A 26,104-nucleotide genomic window follows, 5' to 3' on the forward strand; every position below is an offset into this window, starting at 1 on the left:
TTTCCCGTCATTGAAATTCATTATATACGCAAGCAACTCTGGAAAATAGCATAACTTCATTTTCCATTGTCCAATATCCGAATAAACGTCACTGAGATAAATAAACAGCTAACAATTAGTAACATTAGCTTGCATTCGAGTTGGATAGCGCTACCTTTATTTTAAGTTATTTATCATAAACATGGTGATTGTACAAACAAATATTAGAGACTCAAGAGAGGTAAACTCTATTGGCTGTATAACTCCCTTTTCTGACACCACTTTTCTTTTTCCCAACATTTCAAGCAAATCCTTTGATTCCTCTAGTAAATAGAGCTGTGAGAAAAAAATACAGCAACTTAGTTGCACTTTATAAATGAATAAGCTACCCAAAGATCTGAGGATACCCAATCCATTAGCTGTGACAATAATAAAGCAATCCAATCCAAGGGAGATTCATCATGGGAAGCAAAGCATCTAGTTGGTCTCATTGTCCAGACATCATCCAGAACTAACAGCAGAAAAACAGATCTCAAAAGACTTGCATTAATGTACCATTCTGATGATGAATGGTGATCTGAAATGTAATGTTGATGCTAAAAAAAACATATACAGTCAAATTTAGAAATAAAATATACTATTAATGTGTGTTGTCAAATGGAGATGTATCATTTTGATGATGGACGATGATCCAAAATGCAATGTTGATGCTAAAAAATATACACAATCGAATCCAGAAATAAAATATACTATTAATGTATGTCACTAAATAGAGATGTATCATTTTGGTGATGAACGATCTGAAATGTAATATTGATGCTAAAAAGCATACACAGTCATATTCAGAAATAAAATATACTATTAATGAATGTTGTTAAATGGAGAAAAATTATGCCATGAAAGTCCTTCTAAGTTTTTTTTTTTTTTTTTTTTTTTTTAGACTGCAGGAAACGGTGCAACACGGCCCCCCTATAAACTGCAGTGCGCCTGGTAAACTTTTTAACGTGACCGGTAGTGCTGGCGCAACACGCCCACCGGTACCACGAGGACGGGGGAGACTAGAACCCGCGACCAACCCTCTTCAACAGGGAAGATTTAGCCAACCGAACTAGGGCCCCCGCCCTCCCAAAGTCCTTCCAAGTTACCTGCTAGTTATTTATATGTTTTTGGCTGTAGCACCATGCACAGAGACAGAAAAAATAAAACTGCAGAGAAGGAGAAGCATCTTCTATCGTATGGTGTTGTTTTTAGCGAGTGTTGTTTTACCACAATGTCTCATGCCCACAATTTGTACATTCTGCCCACTCTGCAGAGATCATATTGTGGGAGTTTTAAGGCCTCTTACCGCTTCATTGAGACAAACATGATGTTTGACTAACTTTGAATGAAACCCAATAAATCAACTCTAATGCAAAATTCACAATACTCTTCATCAGTCTCCACCTATTAGTAAAAATTTACAGCAAAACGAGAAACAAATGAAATAAAAATCACTTGGTATAGCAAAAAATAGATCACACAGCAAGTGAACCAAATGCAAAACGGATAGGTCAGGATGGTAGAATACTGTATATTTATACATCATTAAGCATGTCGAAAAAATTACATGAAACAATTGTGTGGCGATATTTTCCATTTATCAAGTGTTCTTCAAGAAATGGGAAATTTTCAGGGCTTGAATAACTCTCTTCAGAAGATAAAACCTTGAATATTTGTGTCTCACTTTCATCAAGAGGCCTAATCCCAACTTGACCCAAAAACCAACGGTGAGTTAATGAAATATTTTTGTTAAAGACTTCACTCCTGACAATAGTACTTTTGGATAATCTAAGAGATTGAGAATCTATAAACTGCTTTGGAGAAGATTTTACAATTGTGTGACACAAGAAATGCTAGATGATTCAAGCACAATACATTTACAAGTGTGTCAAGCTTTCGTGTGGGGGACCGCTTATGTTCAACAATCTGTTTATTGTCTCTTCTAAGCTTCATGATAGATCACAGAGTGTGATCCAAAATATCGATAAAAAAAACTCGTGACACATCATTTTCAGAAACAACAGCTTACTATTTGATTGATTCTGAAAAACTTGTATCTTAAATTTCTAACATACTCAAAAATTCCAAAGTTCGAATTCTCCTCAAGAAGAGGATCTTTCATTTTAGAAATTGCACTTTACTTCATTCACCAATGTTCGTTGGTACATCCCTTATCTTGATCTCATCAAGATGGAGCTTTTTCAAGAGTATTTGATGTGTGAGTTAATGACAACTCTTGAGATTCCCAACATTTCAAAAACTTCAGCTTCTTGTATGATATTTTTGAAAATGTCAAAATGTAAACATGACATTTAAAGAACACCATAAACGAAGATATAGCAGGAATATTAGAGACATCTTAAATTCCATCAAGCTGGACAAATCAATATACCACAGGTTTGCATATCCTTGAACAGATATGTACTAAATGATGACATTTTAACTCTGGAAGCTAAAACAATTTGAGAAAACAGCTATTTCAAAGTCTCCAAATGGGAAACTCCGATGCTCAACGAATCAAGTTTTTTTTGTTTTTTTTTTTTCCTGATTTTAATTAATGCTAGCTACTTCAAAGAAACTGGATTAATCTATTTGCTGCAAGCTTGTTAAATCTTTGATAGAGTTCGGTATGAAGATAGCTTTTTTAACTAGAGGTACTCCAGCTATTTCAGAAGATAAAGTTCTCGTGGTAGCCTAATCACAGGAAATTAATAGGTTGAATTAATTAAAAAAATAAAATCAACTACCTTGGAAATATTATTAAATTTGAAAAATATTGGAAACTAGGACTGCAAGAAATGGCGGTCTCCATTGCAAAGCAGCATACAACCAATTTTCATTCACTCGACAGAAAGAATGACCAATTTTTACAGGACGCTAGAAGAGAAAATAGTAGCATGTGTATTAGTCTTGCATACTTTTTTATGCCAAGAATGTGATATAGATCTTAAAGTATGAATAATGTAAAACAAAATCATAAAACCTATTAATATTCTACATTAATGACTAGTGGCAGATCACATTCTATCAAAGTAAATATCAGCCTTAACTCCAGTAGTATTTGAATGACGTCATCCATAATCCAACAATTATGTTTTATTCAAAATTTTATCTTTTCAAATTGCAGAGAAAAATGATCATGCATTCTTATGCGGTGTTTTGCAAATATAATCAGAGCAACATAAAGTGCAAGTGTCTCGATACATGGGCTTTAGCTCTCAAAATGAAAAGACTAAGTTGTTGCTCTAACCAGCTAATTATCCACCAACTCCCTCGATACTTGAGCAAGAAGTCATTTTGGAATGTTGTCTTAAATAGTGTCTGGATGCGCGATGGTCATGCATTCTTATGCAGTGATCATGCATTCTTATCCGGTGATCAAGCATTCCCATGCTATGATCGTGCATTCTTATCCGGTGATCATGCATTCTTATGTCGTGATCACTTCGGAAGTTCAAGAGAAACACTTTTAAATAAGTGTTTCCCAAGTATACAAACCACTTACAATTCGTGTAGAATTGACTTGGCCAAACATACTTTCAAATATCATTTTATAAATAAATTGCCAAACTCTTTGCTTTTCAATAAAAAAGCAAGCTATGTCTAGGATAATCTCCAAGTATTTTAGATAACCTTTCTCATCCACTCAAGTCTTCCCTCCAAATCCATTGAGAGGTCAAGGTATTCCATAGGAAGAATTGAGTAGAATTCGAGTAAGATCTCAAACTGAATGAGGCATATAAGATTTTAACCTAGCATGCCAACAAAGAGTTACTTGATATGAAAGAGATTGAACCCTCCCATACCAAAGGTGCATCCATAAATACATAAGATTTCAATGATATCCAATAGTTTGACAAGTGTAATTTTACCAAAACCGCCCATTCCTACCAAATCTACATTGATCGCAATCTAACCATTACAAATATTCTTCTACACGCTCCATCACGTTTAGTTTCTCCTGATGAATTCATTTTCATGAGCCCTATGGCAGAAAAATCCATAATACTCTTCAACAAACTGCACTCATCACTTTACAACACAATAGAAAACAAATCAAGCAAGCAATCAGTATAAAAACAGAGCAGATGGGTTGCTGATAAAATCATAAATGAGAGAGATCTAAGATGTAAAAAAGATTGAGAAGCAGAGTATTTGAAACTCACCGTGTATTTGGGGAGCGATATATCCCCATATTTGAATCAGGAAGCTTGTGGGTGTATCTACCTGGTAAGGAAAATGCACTATTGCATTATTAGGCGATCAGACAAGGAGACAAGGTAAACTTGTACTCAGGTGTAAGATGGAGGAACTTGTAAGATTAGGTTAAGGAACCGATCGACTGCATCAGAGCTACTGATGGCACACATCCTTTGCAACTCATCCGACCAATGAGAGAAAGCCAGGTGTCTCTAGGGTTTCTTGGTTTAAAGGAGCATTTAATGTTGTGTTGACTTACTTTACACATTACCCAGAAGGCATTCCCCGTATGAGATGGAGGAGCTGAGTTCTCCTTGCTTGTTCAAGCCGCTTTGTTAGGCTTTCTCTATGGCAAGAGAAGAGGCAAAGATTCGTGTGAACACGCAAGACAAAGAGGTCAAGGAAAGGCAGCTTAGGGCATCCAATATAATTATCAAGGGGATAAAAGACTATGGGGAAGGCGAACATACCCTTGACCTAACGAGGGATTTCCTACAAGATGTGTTGTTGTGGCAAGGACAAATCTGCCAAGCTTGGAGGGTTGGCAAACCACACGCTGAGAGAAATAGGCCAATCAAGGTAGTCATGCTTCGCATTAGCGACAAACAAAATCTACTTAACAAAAAACAACTTTTGTGGGGTTCTCGCTTCGTTTTAGAGGAGGATTTAACTATGAGACAGCAAGTAGAAAGAAGGATGGAAATGGAAAAAATCAGAACAGCTAGAAATGAAGGCAAAAGAGCTTGGATGTTCAAGGGAAAAGCAGTTATTGCTCATTTTGGCCACCGCTACAATGAAGGGCAGCAAGAAGGCAACAAAGGTGCAACAACAAACACCTTAACAGGCAGCGATACAACAAGATCCATAATCACACCTAGCGATAATAACTCAACTTTGAGTCTTTCGCATCAAAATAAATAGCAATCAAGCTTAACCCAGGCGTCCTTAAGTTTAGTTTGTTGGAATTGCAGAGGTTATCCGTGGAGACGTGGGCCTGGGTTAGGGCCTATTGCAGAAGGCAAAGACATTATTTGTCTCATAGAGACACATGAGCATGAGGGATGTAAGACCCCATTGTTTGAAGGCTACTGGAAGATGGCAGTGTGGAATGAGGCAGCGGGAAATGGTAAAGGTTATGGAGGTATAATGGTTCTAGTAAAAGAAAAAGAAGGTCGTGTCATTCAGCTGGAAAAGACTGATTCTAATAAACAATTTATATGGCTCAAAATCGTGGAAAATAACACTCTTCTCAGGATTGCAGCTTGTTACTTTGCTCCACAAGTATCTAAAATTTATAAAAAGTGTGGTTTAGATCACAATGACCCTTATGCTACGTTAAAGAAAGATGTTGCTGTTTTTTCACAACGTGGGGATGTCCTTCTCGTTGGAGATTTCAATGCTAGGACAGCAAATTGGCAAGCAAGTATTTTCAGCTCCGAAGTAAATGATAACCCTATTTGGCTCACAGAAGAGAGAAATCATCCATGGGATAGAATATCCGAAGATGCTAAAGGCTGCAATCATTTTGGGGAAGAATTGATCACTTTGTGTGGCACATTTGATCTAATAATCTGTAATGGTTTGGCTAGATGGGCTAAGTCGGGCAATTTCACTTGCAACACATACAACGGGGCAAGTGTGGTAGACTATGTAATTTGTTCGCAGCATTTGTATAACAATATTGAAGAAGTTGAAATTGGAGAGCACATTTGGGATCTCAAATCAGATCATAGACCACTGTACGTAAATTTGTATTGGGCAAAGGATAGACGGATTGGGGCAAAAATCCAAGGCTCTCAACACCCACCTTCTCAGGGCAGAATTTTGTTAACTTCAGAAAATAGTAACACTTTCAGGGCTGCTCTTGAGGAACTTTGTATGGGACACCCTATGTATAAGCATGGTGTTAATAGTCATGATTTATCAAATCTGATTCACAAGGCTCTTTCAAAATGCAAGAGAGCAAAAAATAGAAAATCTGAAACTAATTGTTTTCCAGCCAATGCATGGTTTGATAAGGAATGCAAGAGGTCTAGGAGAAATCTAAGGGAGTCAAATAAAACTAACCTTGACATTAAGACCTACAAACAGATCCTAAAGAAGAAAAAAATCGATTTTATGTCCACAAGGAGAGAGGAGCTAATTTTCTTGAGCAGAAATAACCCCAAACGTTTTTGGAAAGAACTCCAACCAAGGAGGAAGCAAACTGAAAATAATATTACTGCCACCCAATGGTTTGATTATGCTAAGAAACTTTATGAACAAGAGGGTGGAGTGGGACAGCCACCTTTGGTCAATGATACCACAAATATTTTTACTGTGCAAGAGATAGAGACAGGGATTAAGAAGTTGGGTGGAGGCAAAGCAAAAGACCTTGTTGCGCTTCAAGCTGAATATTTGAAGTGGGGTATGAAAACTCTTGCACCGCACATCACTGAAATCTTCAACAAAATCTGCCAGGAAGGGTTTCCGAAAGATTGGACAATCAGCCTTGCAATACCACTTTTTAAGAGTGGTGATGTTAACAATCCCTCCAACTACAGGACTATAATGATCAATCCCCTCTTTGCTAAACTTTTTGGCAGTATGATAGAAACTAAGATCAGCAAATGGGCAGAAGAAAATCATAAACGTGCTAAAGGGCAAGCTGGTTTTAGGCCAAAGCACTCGACAGTGGATCACTGTGTCACTCTGAGACACATTATTGAAAAAGAGTGGGAGAAAAAAGAAGAGGTTTTTTGTTGCTTTGTTGACTTCAAAAAGGCTTTTGATACCGTTCCGAGAGACAAGCTTTGGTTGAGGATGGAAGAATTGGGGATTCCTAGGCATCTCAGAGCTGCTGCTCATAGAATGTACGAAGAGGTGAAAGTCAAAATCAGAACTTCAGATGGCATTTCAGAATGTTTTAGGAGCGATATCAGGGTCAAACAGGGCTGCCCTTTATCCCCTACTTTATTTGGTTTATATATTGACAAACTGGAAGAGTGGTTAAACACGCAAGAGCGTGAAGGCATTCAGCTAGGGGAATTTGTTATAAAGCTACTCCTATATGCGGACGACCTCATTTTAATTGCCAAATCTGCTTGTGGTTTGCAAGACCATCTATCTTCTCTTGAGCGCTTTTGTAGAATGGTGGGGATGCAAGTCAATATCAGCAAAACCAAGGTTATGATTTTCTCTAATAATAAAAAATAGCATCAACATGAATTTTATTACAATGGAATTGTTCTCGAAGAAGTTGCGGAATATAAATACCTTGGCATCGATTTCAACAAAAAACTAAGCTGGTCTAGCTGCAGGTATAAAAGGACATTAGGTGGATGGAAGGCTTTCTACGCTCTTCAGAATAGGTGCCGTGAAGCGGAGTTGTGGGATTGGAAAACTATTCAAACCTTGTTTGGTCTTCTTGTGCTGCCAGTTGTTCTTTATGGGTGTGAATTATGGGCCAGCAGCACTACTATAGCACAATGGAAACAAATCGAAGGAATCCAAAAGCGCTTGATTACAAGCAAGTTTAAAATTAAAAGCACTGTTCCATATGACATCATGCTAAGTGAAATGGGGGCTGCGCCTATTGAAGCACTTGCTATGGTTCGCCTTTTAAGCTATCTAAAAAGAATCGAAAAAATGGAAGAGGATAGATGGCCGAAAGTTGTCTTTAGTGACACACTATGTAAGCGAAAAAGGACATGGATGCAACAAAACATCAAGTGGATGAGTAAATGGAATATTCATTTCAATATGTGCCCCACAAGTAATAAAGAAATAAAGGTCTTTGTTATGGAGAAATTCTACAAGAGAAATTGGGGAAGCGAGATTGGGAGGAAGAAACTATATTATATAAATGAGTTCAACCCCACTTGTGATCAACTCGAACAAGTGTACATAGGAGCCAACATTTCTTGGAGAGCTAAAATTCTTATTGCTCAGCTGAGAACCAACTCTCACCAACTTCGTTGTGAGACCGGGCGTTGGAAGAGGCCAAAGGAGGCTTGGGAAGAGAGAATTTGCAGATTTTGCAATTCTGGGAAAGTGGAAACTGAACAGCACTTTATTCTAGAATGTGAGGCCTACAAGGATAGCAGGGATAAGTTTGCGGATACTATATGTGACAGTTCTTGGCATAACCTGTTCAACGAAGAGTACATTGAGCAATTGGGGGGGCTCATCATTAGTCTACACAAGAGGCGAACAGCGCTACTTAAGTCTGCTTGAGTTGTCTTGCTGTCCCATAGGCTATTTTTGGCCTCGTGGACGTTAAAATTTTATCTATCTATCTATCTATCTATTGTTCTATAAAATAAAAATAATTAAACTTATAAATATTTTTAAAATTTATTAAAAGTTATTTACAATAAATATTAATATTTTATTCTTTTAATTATCTATATTAATATTTAATATTTTAAAATTTGAATAATTAACAAGATAGAGATAAGAGATAATTTTGTGTGTTTTTTTGTTTAAATTAGAAAATGTTTTCTCAATATAAGGGAAGGACTCTATTTCTATATGATAGGAATTTCTTTTTATTTGTGATTGGAATTTCTTATTAATTTTTAGATCATTAATAGATTTATAAAATTTAAACACAAATTATCTCTAATTTTATACTTGTTTGATAACCACATTAGTTTTTCATTTCTTCTTATCATTTTCAATCTTGTTTCTTAAAAAATAGACATTATTATAGTCCATAATTTTTATTTAATTCTTATATTTTAACTTTACTTTTTTTAAATATAAAAATACAATTAAAACATTAACATATATAATTAACTTGGCAAAGTTGCTAGAGTTAGTTATTGAAATTGATATAAAATATTCAACCCTTTAGCTAAATTAAGTTAGAATAGCTATATTATAGGTTTCATTTCATAATTTTGTTCATTGAGAGATAATCTTTAAAATATTTTCATATAAGTTACATAATGATGTTCACGCTCCTTTTTAGTTCATTGGATTATCAGACCAAGCATAAATGTGTAGCTTTTCACTTCTTTTTCTACATTTATCTTTTCAACTCACATTTTTCAAAATCTCTCTCTTTCAACCTCTCTATATTCCTATCTACCTATCTTTAATTTTTTTTTGTCACTTCTTCATTCATTACAAGCACAATCCTTTTCTAAATGCACCAATATCGAAATGATTTACAAGCTCAGTCCTTTGCTAAATGGACTAATATCAAAATGTATGGAAAACAATAAAATACTTCATAAAAAAAATTCACATCTATTCGGGGTACCTAGTGCACACTAAAGTGTGATTGCTAGTTTTAAATTTCAATTTATACAACTAGAAATGGGACGTGTGTGGAGTGGGTATGTGGTTGGAAGATTAGCTTATTTCGTGTGTAGTAGAGCTCCTCAACTATTTTAGGCGTATTTTGAGGAGATATGCATAAAATATTTGTAAATGTTATTTAAAACTATATTTTTAATTGTATATTTTTGAAAAAATCTAGAAGTTAAGTTGGAACCAAATAAATAGAAGATCAAAAAAATTGGTAAGACATATAAAATAGGAAAAGATTCTAAGTTATTATTTCCCTATAATTAAAAAATTGCATGGGGACACTTTGAAAAAGAATGGTGAAGGATCATACATGATAGAAACAAATTTTTGAATTAGAAAAGATAACTAATACTTATATTAAAAGGAGGTACAATGTTTATGTCAATAGACAATATGTGTTGAACAATATAGTTATAAGACATACAATATAACTAAATATTAGATTGTTCTTATGAGTCTCACAAGGATCCACACATGATTGAAAAAAAAAATTCTAAAATATAGTTATAAGACATACAATATAATTAAAAGAATTTGGATTGTTCTTATAAGTCTAATAAGGATCTTGGCATTGAAACAAAAATTCATAACTAGCACTTCCTCGAAAAAGAGGTGTATTGGTTACATTGATAGTCACTATATGTTGAATAACATATTATAGGGCATGCAATATAAATGAACTATTGAGATTAAACTCATAAGTCTCATAAGGTGGTGATTATGGTCCTAGTTAGGATTGTAGATAGAACCCAAAACAGAAGCCAATTCCTAGCCTAATATAGCACATATTAACTATGACCATAATATAAACCCTTTCTAATACTAATTCAACCCTAACCTGAACACGATCTTTAATCTAAGTTATATCTAAAGAGCTATAAATTCAATTCAATTTTAATTGAACCCTATTATTAATTTTGACCCAAAATTAATTGTAATCCTAAGCCCCAAACTTTATATTACAATGGTAATTCTATTTCAAATTTTTTTAGACAAATATATTAAAATCATTTGATATTTGATGTTTTTAAATGTTAACAAGGACGCAAGGCATCAAAGTTCCTGCCTAAGTATAGTTTTTGCATATGACAAGTAGCAATTTAGATAGTGTTTTATACATTGGATATGCAATAGGATAAAGCATGTGATGTAATTTGCCATTATATTTCAATAATAGTTTACATTAGCAAAGCATTTACTCAATCATGTTATACAACTTGATAGAGCAAGAGTATGTCTCATAGCATATCAATACATATACATTATTTCATTATACATATTTGACACAGAGAATATGAGATTCATGCATATACATTATTTGATTATATGTCTTATTTTATATTGACTGGTATCTTTTGTAACTAGCTTTAATTATAGTTTGACATGCCATTATAGCTATCCATGATACTTGCAAATTCTATTTTGTGCATAATAGTATATTGTACTTATGTCTCCTTATAACTTGTTTTTCATATTTTGAATAAATGCTAATTTACGACTAGTCATATTTACCTTTTGTTATGAGCAATTATTCAATCTCCATTTGTCACAACATGATTGATGGCATTGTTCTAGTTCAATGTGAATTTCCATCTTAGAGTTCCTTCATAGTTTTGCATATCACATCCAATGATGTAGCCAAAGTTGTCTTCTTCCTATTTTCCCTCCTTGATGATGATGGTGGAGGATTTCCTCTACCACTTGCACTCGACTGATTCGAATAATAAAACTCTTCATCCAAATCTGATTCGTTGTCAAGAGGTGTACCGCAACCGATATCATCTTCATCAAGCGGGTGGAATGCATCATTCATAGAGTTCCCTTCTTTAGCATCAAGGAGCATTGTAGCTATGTACCCTTCAGCAATGTCATTGCCGGCAATTACAACCAACTCATTGAAATATTGGAAGGGTGACCTTTTATACATTTTTGCATTTTTGAATTCTCTCTTCTACATGTAAGCATAAATAAATGGATTAAGTTGTTAGTCTTTCATTACTAAAATAAGAAGGCAAAATATTTTTTCAACCAAAAGAGTACAAAGATCATCCTACCTTCAAAAGGTCATCCCACACTGAATCCTCAACATCCACAGTTTGAGTTCTTCATTCGAAGCAAACCTACTTGTATTTTTCAAGTCCTTCATTACTCTATATCCTACTTTTCATGATTTCAGCTTATTCTTAAAAAGATTCCGTGATAGATTAGAGTTCATCTCTGCATTGAATGTCCTCTCTATGGCAGTCCACACTTCTTTTTTAAAGCCACCTCCACCTTTTTGTCCAAGATGAATATGTTCAACGAGCAAGTCTATAAACTTGTGTTCCATCTGTTTTGTCCACATTATCTTCTTTGAAGAAGAAAAGGATTTGTTACTCACACTAAGGGATCCATCCATATCGTTCAAACTAATGGGAGAATATAATTGGCTCACACTAACAGGTCTGTTCATGCTCTTCATGAGCTCAATATATGTCGTATTCTACAATTTCTATTCACAAAGTATATATTGTTGTCATTGTTTTAAACGTATTACAATTTAAACTAATCATATGATTCAAATTGAAAGCTAATGTTTTTTAAATTTAAATGGAATGCAACAAGGACTAACATCAGAAAAATAAGATCTTTAGCGAATTTGTTGTTGTCTTGTTAATAATGGGCTTATAATCTTCATCATTTGGTACTCCTTGTTGTATTTCATTTAAAATTGAAGATGATGAACTTTTAATTGAAACTTTTAATACATCCTAATGTAACGAGGCTAACATATCCAATAGGTATGAATGTATTACAATTTAAACTAATAATATTATTGAAATTGAAAGTTAATGCTCTTTAAATTTAATTGGAATGCAACAAGGACTAACATCAGATAAGGGAAATCATCCATCATTGTTTATGCATACATCACTTTAATCAAATAAAACACATTGTCCCCATAAAAGTTCAATTATTCTCGGGATCTGTAATCCTCCCACATCCTACTTGCTATATCTTCTCAAAATTATGCCCACTCATTTCTATCCTCCTGAGACAACCCATATGTCTCAAGCACTAGTACCTCTATCTCATCACGGTCATTTTCCTCTTCAATAGCTACTTCCAATGGAAGGCCATCCTCTATCATAATGAAATTGTGAAGTATGCAACATGCTAAAACAATCTAAGATTGTGTCATGATACCATAAGACGTTGCATGTCTCAAGATTGGAAAATGCTGCTTCAAAATACCAAATGTACGTTCTACTGCATTTCTAAGAGAGGAGTGTCAATGGTTGAACAAGTCATGTGCAAAGTTTATTGGGTTTTCTCTTGACCACACTTTCAAGTGGTAGCGTGTACGCTAATAAGAAGTGAGAAATCCAGGGGCATTTGGATATCCAACATCCACTAGAAAATATTTTCCTACATAAAGAAAGTATATTGTCAATACTTGAAACATTTAGTATACCCTTGAGTATATTAAAATGTGATTTGGCTTACCAGGGGGAACTACAAGTGGATATGCTCTGGATAGAGCTAAGATTAGAACACCACTATTTGCAACAGAGCCTTCCCAACCAGCAAGGCAGTACTAAAACTTACAATCAAAGGAGCTGACAAATATAACATTTTGCTACAAGTTCACTTTTCTATCACAATATTTACCCTGTATGTCGACATCGACTCGCACTAAAATATGGGATCCATCAATAGCTCCAATGCAATCCTATGGGATATGATATACTGATCAAATGTATGCTCAAGCGATAATAAGATAGGGATAACAATCTAGACAATAAACTTTTAAAAATGTATAATTTACTTTGAAGAATGGATCAAAATGATCCTTCACACTAATTTTGGGAGGAGTGCCTAGACCAAGTGGTATGAAGTAATCCCTATGAAGGGCTAAGACAACCGTCAAAACCTTGTGGAAGTACCAAGTAACTATCTATCCTGAGTGCCCAAAGTTATGTGCAATCTTGTGGTTCCTCAAATTGTGCCCAAGGGTGTGGAGGAACATCACTAGTTGTTTCTCTAACTTCAAGTGGATCGTATCTCTCAAGCTTCCTTTCAGCCTGAGAATACGAGCTAGACAAAAGAAGGCTGCCCTACTCATCTGAATCTCATCATGACAATCCACCTCATTGGAATGAATAATGTCTCTACAAAAAAAATTTCCTTTTCTTATTCGTTTACCCATTTTACTGCCATCTTGGGCTACTAGTACTTTGGCTATGGCAACAAAAGCAAAAAGAACTATGAGAATGCAAGTGTATGTGGTCTTCCTAACTATGTGTCCTTGAACCTCTATGTTGTCTATAGGATCCATCAATGGCTTGAAACGTGGACAAATTATACACTATCAGTTATGAGATATCCACTATCACTTATCTAGATACAACATGATTATTTGTTGGCCTCATTGCATTAAGAAGTCAATTATTTATTCAAGTACAACAAGGAGTACCAACTAGTGAGGATCATTAGCCCATAATGAACAATGCAACAATAACGTGCCATTCTACTCCATGTAATCTGTTTGTAGCAATGAATGCATATTATTGATTCCATTTGTCTATATGCTCACATAGACATGTATATATGAACACAAACACATGTATATGCATACATAGACACATGTATATATGTACACACACATGTATGTACGTCTGTATGTATAGACACATGTATATAGACACACACACATGTATAAATGTACACACACACATGTATGTATATAGACGCATATGTACAAATTATAACCTAAATTTGGGTTTTTATGAATGCATTTTAGTAAACTGCCAGGCCCATCGAAACTAAGGTTCATCTTTTAGAAGATGAAAAGGAGAATCGCTCGAATGTGGAATAGGGTTTCTCTCTGTATTGATCTATACATAGTTTAATTGCTCATTTCATTGGCATGATTTGCATTGATCCCATTACTGAGCACATATTGACTGCTTTGCTCAGCATATTCGAAACAAACTGTTACAACATATATTAACTGTTTTGCTAAGCAGATAGCAATGAAGCCATGATAAACTATGTATAGATAAAAGCTATGATTGTCATTGATGTATACGTAGTTGATCCATACATAGTTTATGAGTTGGCTATGTTTAATGAAATTATATTGATCTATACATAGTTTATGACCTCATAAACTATGTGTACACAAACTATGTATAGATTAGATCAAATTTTGGCATTGATCTATACATAGTTGATCCATACATAGTTTATGACTTGGTTCTGTTTAGTGGTATTGCATTGATCTCTCGCAACACTAAACTAGAACTCACTACAGCAACAAATTGTTAAATAGTTTAGTTGTTCATTTCATTAGCATTAGCATGATTGGCATCTAAAGTAATTCCAATTTATGAGTGGCCTTTGTTTAATGGTATTGCATGGATCTATACATAGTTTATGACCTCGTAAACTATTGATATAATTGTACATTTCATTGTTATTGGTACACATAATCAGAGCTTTAACTATGATATATATAGGTAATCAGAAGTAATGACATGAGCACATATTGGAACTCATTATTGAGCACATATTGAATATTTTCCTAAGCAGACTCACAATAAACTATTATCATTTTGAACTGATTTTTGTCTTGAATGTAAAGAAAAAAACCCAAAATGCATTGTTAGCCTTAGATTGAATAAAAGAGGCTTTTGAACAAAAAACCCAAAAATGCAAAGGTGGGTGGGAGAAGAGAACTATGTGCACAAAGATTGGTGGGAGAAGAGAACCATGTTCAAAGCCATCATTGTCGTCCAAAGAAGAGAAACCCCACAGCCGTCGTCCACACCCAGACAAACCCCATAGCCACAATCATCGACCAAGAACAAACCAAGTAAACCCCACGGTCATAACCTTCATCAAAGAACAAGCCAGAGAAACTCCACAGCCACGGTCACGACCAGAACCAAAGAAACCCCAAACTCGCCCAAGAACAATGGCACCACAAACCCCAAAAACTCACATATGAACAATGTTGCCTCCTATTCCCAAATGCCTCTTTCATCTTCCAAAAAACCTAACCATGGTTTTCGCAAACCCTAAGGTTTTATCAAAAAGTGTTCATAATCTACAATAATCAAGTTTTAATTTTGAATTCCACCTTTTCGCTGGAAGATTCATCTTCCAATATTAGTCAAAAAAGAAGATGAAAGTGAAAATCAAGTTCTGAGTTTTGATGAACCAAACCCCCGATTTTAACTCCAAAACCAAATTTTTACTCTTGTATCTGTATTCCGCCCCTCATCTTCCTGCAACCAAACGGAGCCTAAATGTCAAATGCTTTTACCTATTTTTCTTTAAGTTTAGATACTCCTCACATGTGCTCACTTTCCACCTCACTACAATAGAACTGTTTTTGCCTATTTTGAAAGCATTATTAGAAAAGAAAAGGTGATTCTCCCTTGATAACTTTGAATTTGTACTCTTATTTCTTCTTCTTTTTAAAGGAATAAATTTCTACTTTATTAAGCAACACATAAGATGAGTAAGCAACTCAATAGATTCACTTGTTCACAAGGATTCAATTGTCTATAACAATGGTGGATGATCATTCTTTAATGGTGTTAGTGAACATATTGTCTTTTCCTACTATAACAAAAATTCAATCTATGCCCAAGGATTGGAAAATCCAATAAAGTTCATAACAGTTGGGTAAACGTTGAGTTATTCATTCCCCTCTGAATTTCACAGGTACAACTCCCTTTGCAAAAGATTTATCAATAAATTTAAAGACCGAAATTGATTAAAGGCACACTTTTGTCGGAAAGAGTATAAGTAACACTCATGTACTCTTAGGTACTGAGGTAATAACTTGCATACTCAAAGATTTAATGGATGAAAAGCTCATAGTCTTTCCACAAATTAGTAGAATTTAACTAAGAAATGAAACTTTACCACAAATTCAAACTGAAACTAGAAGAAAATAAATGAGATTCATCAACAAGAAACAACAATAAATGTTATACGGAACGAATCACCACAACTCACAATGTAACTATGATTGAACCACTTTAAACGCTAAGTTTTATAGCATGACAAAATGTGATAGATATATATTCAAAAAGACTTCTTTAGCACCAAGTCATTTAAGAAAGTATTTCCAAACATATGGCTATCTATCTATCGCTACTTCCAAATAAATAACTTAAAACAGTACTAAGTTTATCAGAGTATATTTTTTGGCTACTAAAAATCTAACCCCTAATGAGCTAAATGTTCTAGCATTTATGGTTCATTACAAATTTGAAAAGGCCTCCATTAAAGCCTAGTCTTTCGGTTAGAAACAGTTGCAAAAACGAGAAACAATTTTAAAAATAGCTTGAAAAATAAAATAGAAAATAACTACTCCTAACTAAACACTGTCGCCGGTATTCCCTCCATCCGCCATAGTCTGCTTCACCAATTTCCAGCTCTTGAAGGCGTTTGTGAACTCCTACATTGCATGGGAGTGAGGATCCTTTAGACTGAGCAACTTCGATCTACAAGCATCCTTTTGCCATTTTAGCCCTTTGATTCTTCGGCTTTGCCTCGGCATGAGATTCTTCTTTAGATATAACATTGATTTGATGTTTGCCAAGGTATTGAAGTCTCCAGGGGTAGGCATGTCATTTTCTTTTATTTCTATCACAACATCATTGAAGTTCTAGATCAATACCTCAGAGTCCATATTACCATCTTCAAATTGTAGGATTTCGGTAGGATTGACAACCTACATGTCCTTTAGGAATTCTTTGTGCGTTCCTGCGATTTCAGCTTCTACTAATTGCATTTCTTCAATGGCTCCTTTGTAAATTGACTCCTTCCATCCCATATTGCTCTTAAGAATAAAAAGCACGCATGAATCCACGGTCTTCATGGGATTTTCATTTAGAAACTCCAATATCCTGTATCTCTCAACTTCATGAACTTGGAATACAATGGCTTGGCAGCGATTCTGGTCAGCTTCCCAAACTGGCACAAGGGTTTGAATTTTGCCCAACAACACGTCTCCTTCAACAAATGTGGTAGTAAAATCTAAAATGAACTTACTGCCTTCCTTCATTATGGATGTCACTCATTCCTGTACTGGGTTTGAGAGCAATTTACCCCTTTGCATTTGCTTAACCAACTATTGGTTGTCTGGGGAATTAGGGTCAAAAGACTATGGGGTCTGGACCAATGGAAGGGCACCTAAGTTCTTATAAGCCGCCATGGTGATTACCAATGCTTTCAATTCTTTCTTTTCCTTGTTGTCCCTTTTTTATTGAGTTAGCATATGGTTAGTAGAGAATTTGAAGAAATGATTACTAGCGCCTCTGGTAATAGCCCCTAATTCCACAGTGTTGACCTTAAAGCCCTCGGCATTAATTTCTCTAGATTCCTCTTTCTGTTTGTATGTGGCCACTTCTGTCATTACTCTTCCAATCACTAGATCTTTGATCAGTTGCACGTCTCTCTTCATCTTTTTACTTTTAGAACCACGAGCCACATACTTGGTGACAATATCTTTGACTAGTGTAGACACATGCTGCAGGGTTCACTTCTTGCTGATAGAACTAGACAGCCATGATGGTATAGTAGGAGTAGCAATCATCCCCTGACTTCCCCTAAGAAGAATCATAAACTTATGTTGATCCAAACTAGGAGTCTCTACTAACTGCACGTCGCCATCCTGAGTGCCTAAGAAGCTGAGTTCTTCTCTCAAACCTTGTCCCTGAGACATCATTTTCTCTTTTTGAATCTCCTACTGTATGAGTGCCTCAGACTTAGCCTTTGACCTAGTTCTAGGGGTCATGCTTTGCTTAGGGGATGGTGTTTTTTTCTGCTTATAGGCGTCAAAGTACCACTTGCAACATGAGAGGAAATTGATGTCAGAGGTCAATATCTCAATGAAAGAAACTTTCTTTGGAGATTTTCTAGTTTGTTTTTCATTGGCAACTTTCATGTCTATTCTTCTGAACCAATTATCCATGTGAGTAAGGATAGATTTGGTTCTCAAATTTATATCATCATCTTCCCCTTTGTTCCAATCTACCTCCAATTGTTTTAGCTCACTTGCTTCTTCCCATCCCAGCTCAATAATATCTTAACCATCTTCAACTACTCCTTCCAACTGAAACTTCATTTTGAGAAAATTTATTTGCGGGAGTGTTAGTCTTGAATGGTCTTTCTTTATCCCTTCTTCTTCATCATTACAATCTTTCCATAAATCTTCTAGATGTGGAACTGTGGGTGATTGACTTTTAAGACCAAGTACTTTAGTCGCGAAACCTTTGTTGTCAAACTTTCTCCTTCCATGGTAGGACCCAAGATTAAAACTAAGCAAATTGCTCCCAACGACCGAGGCATTAACCATGTTGTTACAAGTCAATTGACAAAGTTTAACAGGGAAAACAGACTCCCAGTTTTCCTAGGGAAGATTATCTTTAAGTACTGAAAACAATTGTCTACAAATTTCAGCTATGATGAAACAATCTAGAGCATAACGAGGCAATTTTACTGGTTCTTCCTCAAATCCCCCTATTTTGAAGTATGTGAACTTAGGAAATTAGATAAAATAGCTCCCATAATTCTTAATTAGCTTTTGGGCCTCTGGGGATAATCTGGACATGGGTGCCTTTTTGAGGTTCAAGTGCATACTTTCTATTAGCACATCGTGTGTTTTCCTAAAATCCTCCAATACTCTATCCCTTTGGAGCAAAGGACAATATTGGTAGATGGTTACATCTTCACTCCAAGTTTCATGGGGGAGAGAAGCAATATTGCTGACACAAGCAATGTAGTAGGTCGGGTAGGAAGACATGTAGAAATCTTCTCTAGATACTTTAGCATATTTTAGCTGATTTCTCATTCAATTGACTATCAATTCTAACCAATCCAATAGTTGTTCTCCCTTTAGAATGATTTCTACATAACAGTACATCCACTCTTCAAAGATAAAGACATCTGAAAACCTTTGACCCTATGTAGTAAACCATGAGGTCGTGGATATGAGGTTTCATATGGTCTTTGGTGATTATTTTGGGAAGTCTTGAACCGCCTTTATAATTTGTTTCTATCCACTTTCTAGCCAACATGTTATGGTATTTCTCTGGGGTTTCTTACTCAACCAAAGACTGGGTAGGGCTAAAAGCAGCAAAAGTGCATTCAAACAAACGCAAGATTGATGAAATGGTCTCTCTAGAGATGGATAACACTGGTTCTCCATCTTTATTTAAAATGCTCTTAGTCCTCACATCATAGTGGTCAGTACATAGCTAGAGTAACTTAGGACTCAGAAGGGCAAGGGGGAAAGCCGCAACTTCAACCAAACCACTTGTCAAAATCTCCATACAACCATTAACTTCGTCTGCTTGTTCAAGAAAATTTCCTTGTAATTTCTCAACCTTGACACCCTCCAAATTAGTATCAGTAATAAAGGCCTTCTACACTCCAAATTGGAAATATTCCCAAAAAAAATGTAAAAATGCCTTCATTTTAAGCAAAGGAAATTAAAACCCAACACTGCTTTGTTCTTCGAAACACACACAGAGGAAAGAACAAGGGGTTTCTTGTGTTCTCACCTATGATTTGCTGAGAGAAAACTAGACCTTTTTCCTTCAATTATGGTTGCTCCTCCTTCAATTTGCACTTTCGCATAATAAAGCAATGAAACAGAAAACTCATGCTTAAAAAGGAAAGAAGACATACTAGTGAAAGTACTATCCCATTATGAGGCATTCATGGTGATTTCATTGTGGCTTGATTTGCACACTTGAAGCTATGATAAGACACCTTCATTAAATGAGCATTTTTTGCAGGTGTCCTTGCAATAATTACAAGTCTAACAAATAATCCAACTCTCGGGCGAAAGATTTGCCTTTTTGAATCATGATGGCGACTGATCTCATGCCTCAAACAAAAATTAAATCCTACACAACCCCTAATCATTACTTCTATCACCTCAAATAGTTTCTCGGTAATTGATCGTCCTTGATGAATCATTAATGCTTACCCGAAAGTCTTTAGCAATTGAACTACTTTGAACCACTTCGAACCGAGGTTTGTAGAGGTTCAAACGAACATCTTCATTATGCTCAGCGGGTCCCACCTGCGAAAAATAGTTAGTGTTAAAACATTTGATTGAACTTCTTTGAACTACTTCGAACCGAGGTTCGAAGAGGTTCAAGACACGAGAGTTGTGATGGACAACACAAGGCTGGTTTCTATATGCAAGGGTCGATGATATTCACAAGATATGAGACTGATAAGGACTTGTCCAATACAAGACTTCGGATTTCAAAGGAAACCAGAGGCAATTTAAAATATGGCAACTCAGATTAAGGCTAACAAATGGTTTACTGTTTCATTATTCAGATTAAGGCTAACAAATGGTTTACTGTTTCATTATTCATTATTCATGTTTCATTATTCATTATTCATTATAATTGCAAGCAACTCTTGAAAATCGCATAACTTCAATTTCCATTGTCCAATATCCGAATAAAAATCACTGAGATAAATGAACAGCTAAAACTAGTAACAATTCTTGAAAATAGCATAACTTCAATTTCCATTGTCCAATATCCGAATAAAAATCACTGAGATAAATGAACAGCTAAAACTAGTAACAATAGCTTAGTATTTGAGTTGGATAGACGTATCCTTTAATCTCGGTCATATATCATAAACATGATGATTGTACGAACAAATATTAGAGATTGATGAGAGGTAAAGTTTATTGGCTGTATAACTCCCTTCTTGTATTATATTTAGTCAAGTGCACACTTGATACCACTTTGCTTTTTCCAAACATTTCAAGCGAATCCTTTTATTCCTGTAGTGAATAGAGCTGTAAGGAAAAAATACAGCAACTTGGTTGCACTTTAAATGAATAAGCTACCCAAAGATCTGAGGATACCCAATCCATTAGCTGTGACAACAATAAAGCTATCCACATCATCCAGAACTAACAGCAGACAAACAGATCTCAAGACTCGCATTAATGTATCATTCTGATGATGGATGGTGATAATGTTGATGCTAAAAACTCATTTTAATGTGTGTTGTCAAATGAGGATTTATCATTTTGATGGTGGGCAATAATCTGAAATGTAATGCTGATGCTAAAAAATATACACAATTGAATACAGAAATAAATATACTATTTATGTTTGTTATCAAATAGAAATGTATCATTTTGATGATGAACAATATTCTGAAATGTAATATTGATACTAAAAAACATACACAATCAAATTCAGAAATAAAATATACTATTAATGTATGTTGTTAAATGAAGAAAAGTATGGGATGGAGGTCCTTCCAAGTTACCTGCTAGTTGTTTATGTGTTTTTGGCTGTAGCACCATGCACAGAGACAGAAAAAATGAAACTGTAGAGATGGAGAAGCATCTTCTATCGTATAGTGCTTTTAGCGAGTGTTGTTTTACCACAATGTCTCATGCCCACAATTTGTACATTCTGACCACTCTGCAGAGATCGTATTGTGGGAGTTTTAAAGCCTCTTACCGCTTCATTGAGACAAACATGATGTTTGGCTAACTTCGAATGAAACCCTTTAAATCAACTTTAATGCAAAATTCACAATACTCTTCATCAGTCTCCACTTATTAGTAGAGATTTACAGCAAAATGGGAAACAAATGAAATAAAGAACACTTGGTATAGCAAAAAATAGAACACACAGCAAGTGAACCAAATGCATAACTGATAGGTCAGGATGGTAGAATACTGGATATTTATTATTTATACATCATTAAGCATTTAGAAAAAATTAAATGAAACAATTGTGTGGCGACATTTTCCATTTATCAAGTGTCGTTCAAGAAATGGGAAATTTTCAGGTCTTAACTCTCCAGAAGATAATACCTTGAATATTTGTGTCTCACTTTCATCAAGAAGCCTAATCCTGACCAATTTGATTAATGAAATGTTTTTGATAAAGACTTCACTCCTAACAATACTAATTTTGGATAATCTAAAAGATTGAAAATCTATAAACTGCTTTGGTGAAGATTTTACAATTGTGTGAAGCAAGAAATGCTAGATGATTCAAGCAGAATACATTTACAAGTGTGTCAAGCTTTTGAGTGGCGGACCGCTTATGCTCAGCAATCTCTTTATTGTCTCTTCTAAGCCTCATGATGGATCACAGAGTGTGATCCAAAATATCGATATAAAAAAACTCTTGACACATCATTTTGAAAAACAACAGGTTACTATTTGATTGATTGTTAAAAACTTATATCTTAAATTCCTAACATACTCAAATATTCCAAAGTTGGAATGCTCCTCAGGAAGAGGATCTTTCATTTTAGAAATTGCACTTTACTTCATTCACTAATGTTCGTTGGTACATCCCTTATCTTGATCTCATCAAGATGGAGCTTTTTCAAGAGTATTTGATTTGTGAATTAATGACAACTCTTGAGATTCCCAACATTTCAAAAACTTCAGCTTGTTGTATGATATTTTTCAAAAAGTCAAAATGTAAACATGACCTTTAAAGAATACCATAAATTTAGATATAGCAGGAATTTTAGAGAAATCTTAAATTCCATAAATCAATATACCACAGGTTTGCATATCCTTGAACAGATATGTACTAAATGATGGCATTTTAACTTTCGAAGCTAAAACAATTTGAGTAAACAGCTATTTCAAAGTCTCAAAATGGGAAACTCCGATGCTCCATGAATCAGGTTTTTTTTCTGATTTTTATTAATGCTAGCTACTTCAAAGAAATTGAGACTCTATCCAGTTGGACTAATCTATTTGCTGCAAGTTTGTTAAATCTTTGATAGAGTTAGGTATGAAGATAGCATTTTTAACTAGACCTACTCCAGCTATTTCAGAAGATATAAGTTCTCGTTGTAGCCTAATCACAGCAAATTAATATGTTGAATTAATTAAAAAAATCAAATCAAATACCTTGGAAATATTATTAAATTTGAAAAATATTGGAAACTAGGACTGCAAGAAATGGCAGTCTCCATTGCAAAGGAGCATACGACCAATTTTCATTCACTCGACAGAAAGAATGACCAATTTTTACAGGAAGCTAGAAGAGAAAATAGTAGCATGTGTATTAATCTTGCATACTTTTTTATGCCAAGAATGTGATATAGATCTGAAAGTATGAATAATATAAAACAAAATCATAAAATCTATTAATATTCTACATTAAAGACTAGTGGCAGATCACATTCTATCAAAGTAAATTTCAGCTAGATCTGAAAGTATGAATAATATAAAACAAAATCATAAAACCTATTAATATTCTACATTTAAGACTAGTGGCAGATCACATTCTATCAAAGTAAATTTCAGCCTCAACTCCAGTAGTACTTGAATGACATCATTCATAATCTAACAATTATATTTTATTCAAAACTTATCTTTCCAAATTGCAGAGAAAAAATGATCATGCATTCTTATGCGGTGTTTTACAAATATAATCGGAGCAACATAAAGTGCAAGTACGTGGGCTTTAGCCCTCAAAATGAAGAGACTAAGTTGTTGCTCTAACCAGCCAACTATCTACCAACTCCCTTGGTCCTTGAGCAAGAAATCATTTTGGAATGTTGTCTTAAATAGTGTCTGGATGTGCAATGGTCATGCATTCTCATGCGGTGATCATGCATTCTTATCCGGTGATCAAGCATTCTCATGCTGTGATCGTGCATTCTTATCCGGTGATCATGCATCCTTATATCGTGATCACTATTGAAGTTCAAGAGAAACACTTTTAAATAAGTGTTTCCCAAGTATACAAACCACTTACAATTCTTGCAGAATTGACCTGGCCAAACATACTTTCAAATTACATTTTATAAATAAATTGCCAAACTCTTTGCTTTTCAATAAAAAAGCAAGCTATGTCTAAGATAGTCTCCAAGTATTTTCGGTAACCTATCTCATCCACTCAAGTCTTCCCTCCAAATCCCTTGAGAGGTCAAGGTATTCCATAGGAAGAATTGAGTAGAATTCGAGTAAGATCTCAAACTGAATAAGGCATATAAGATTTTAACTTAGCATGCCAACAGAAGAGTTACTTGATATGAAAGAGATTCAACCCTCTAATACCAAAGGTGCATCCATAAATACATGAGATTTCAATGATACCCGATAGTTTGACAAGTGTAATTTTACCAAAACCGCCCATCCCTACCAAATCTACATTGATTGCAGTCTAACCATTACAAATATTCTTCTACACGATCCATCACGTTTAGTTACTCCAGATGAATTCATTTCCATGAGCTCTATGGCAGAAAAATCCATAATACTCTTCAACAAACTGCACTCATCACTTTACAACACAATAGAAAACAAATCAAGCAAGCTATAAGTATAAAACAGAGTAGATGGGTTGCTGATAGAATCATAAATGAGAGAGATCTAAGATGTTAAAAAGATGGAGAAGCAGAGTATTTGAAACTCACCGTGTACTTGAGGAGCGATATATCCCCATATTTGAATCAGGAAGCTTGTGGGTGTATCCACCTGGTAAGGAAACGATTAGGCGATCAGATAAGGAGACGAGGTCAAGTTGTATTCAGGTGTAAGATGCAGGAACCAAAGGGATTAGGTTATGGAACCGATCGACGGCATCGGAGCTAGCGATGGCACACATCCTACCGCAACTCATCCGACCAATGAGAGGAGGCCAGGTGTCTCTAGGGTTTATTGGTTTAAAAGAGCTTATAATGTTGTGTTGACTTACTTTATTCATTAAGAAGGTGTTCCCCATATGAGATGGAGGAGCTGAGTTTCCCAATCAACGGTTCCAAATCCATAAAAGGCAACCGTTGGATAAAAGACTTATTGCATATATAATAGCAGTCATGTTGATGGTAAAAGTCCAATCTGATCTATCGCATTTTATTTACCACATAAAAATGTGATTCCAAAATTTGAATAAAAAATAAAAAATAATGTTATCAATCAAAAAAATTAACGTTCAATTAAATTATTTCTATAAAATAATTAAATTGAAATTCAATTAAATTATTTACAATAAACATTTTTTAATTTTTATTTAATTCTTATATATAAGTTAGATGATGATGTTCAAGTTCCTTTTTAGCTTATTAGATTTTGGGACCAAGTATAAATGTGTAACTTTTCATGTCTTTCTCTACATTTATTTTTTTAATTAGCTTATTAGATTTTGGGACCAAGTATAAATGTGTAGCTTTTCATGTCTTTCTTTACATTTATTTTTTTAATTAGCTTATTAGATTTTGGGACCAAGTATAAATGTGTAGCTTTTCATGTCTTTCTCTACATTTATTTTTTTAATTAGCTTATTAGATTTTGGGACCAAGTATAAATGTGTAGCTTTTCATGTCTTTCTCTACATTTATTTTTTTAACTCACCTTTTTTCAAAACCCCTCTCTCTTTCTTATCTCTTCAATCTCTTTATATTCTCCTCTACCTGTCTTTAAAGTTTTTTGTCACTTCTTCATTCATTACAAGCGCAATCCTTTTCTAAATGGATCACTATCAAAATGATTTACAAGCGTAGTCCTTTGCTAAATGGACCAAAATCAAAATGTATGGAAAACAATAAAATATTTCAT

General features: G+C 34.8%; 2 long non-coding RNA genes across 3 annotated transcripts; both read right to left on the bottom strand.

The window, feature by feature from the left end:
- LOC149575683 (uncharacterized) lies at nucleotides 1–25,218 on the bottom strand. 2 transcript variants are annotated; one of them, XR_016360207.1, is made up of 3 exons: nucleotides 24,964–25,218; nucleotides 20,513–20,608; nucleotides 1–315 (listed from the first exon to the last, which is right to left on the bottom strand). It is a non-coding gene; the product is annotated as an uncharacterized LOC149575683 (long non-coding RNA). The 2 variants fall into 2 exon arrangements; XR_016360206.1 differs by lacking the exons at nucleotides 1–315; nucleotides 20,513–20,608 and adding an exon at nucleotides 23,884–24,830 and having other exon boundaries at nucleotides 24,964–25,190.
- LOC149575684 (uncharacterized) lies at nucleotides 3,079–4,788 on the bottom strand. Its single transcript, XR_016360208.1, has 2 exons — nucleotides 4,185–4,788; nucleotides 3,079–4,050 (listed from the first exon to the last, which is right to left on the bottom strand). It is a non-coding gene; the product is annotated as an uncharacterized LOC149575684 (long non-coding RNA).
- Nucleotides 25,219–26,104: the final 886 nt, after the last annotated feature.

This window comes from Cupressus sempervirens, chromosome 2 (assembly GCF_028749045.1).
Source record: "Cupressus sempervirens isolate cs-2001-9-10 chromosome 2, ASM2874904v1, whole genome shotgun sequence".
Lineage (NCBI taxonomy): Eukaryota > Viridiplantae > Streptophyta > Pinopsida > Cupressales > Cupressaceae > Cupressus > Cupressus sempervirens.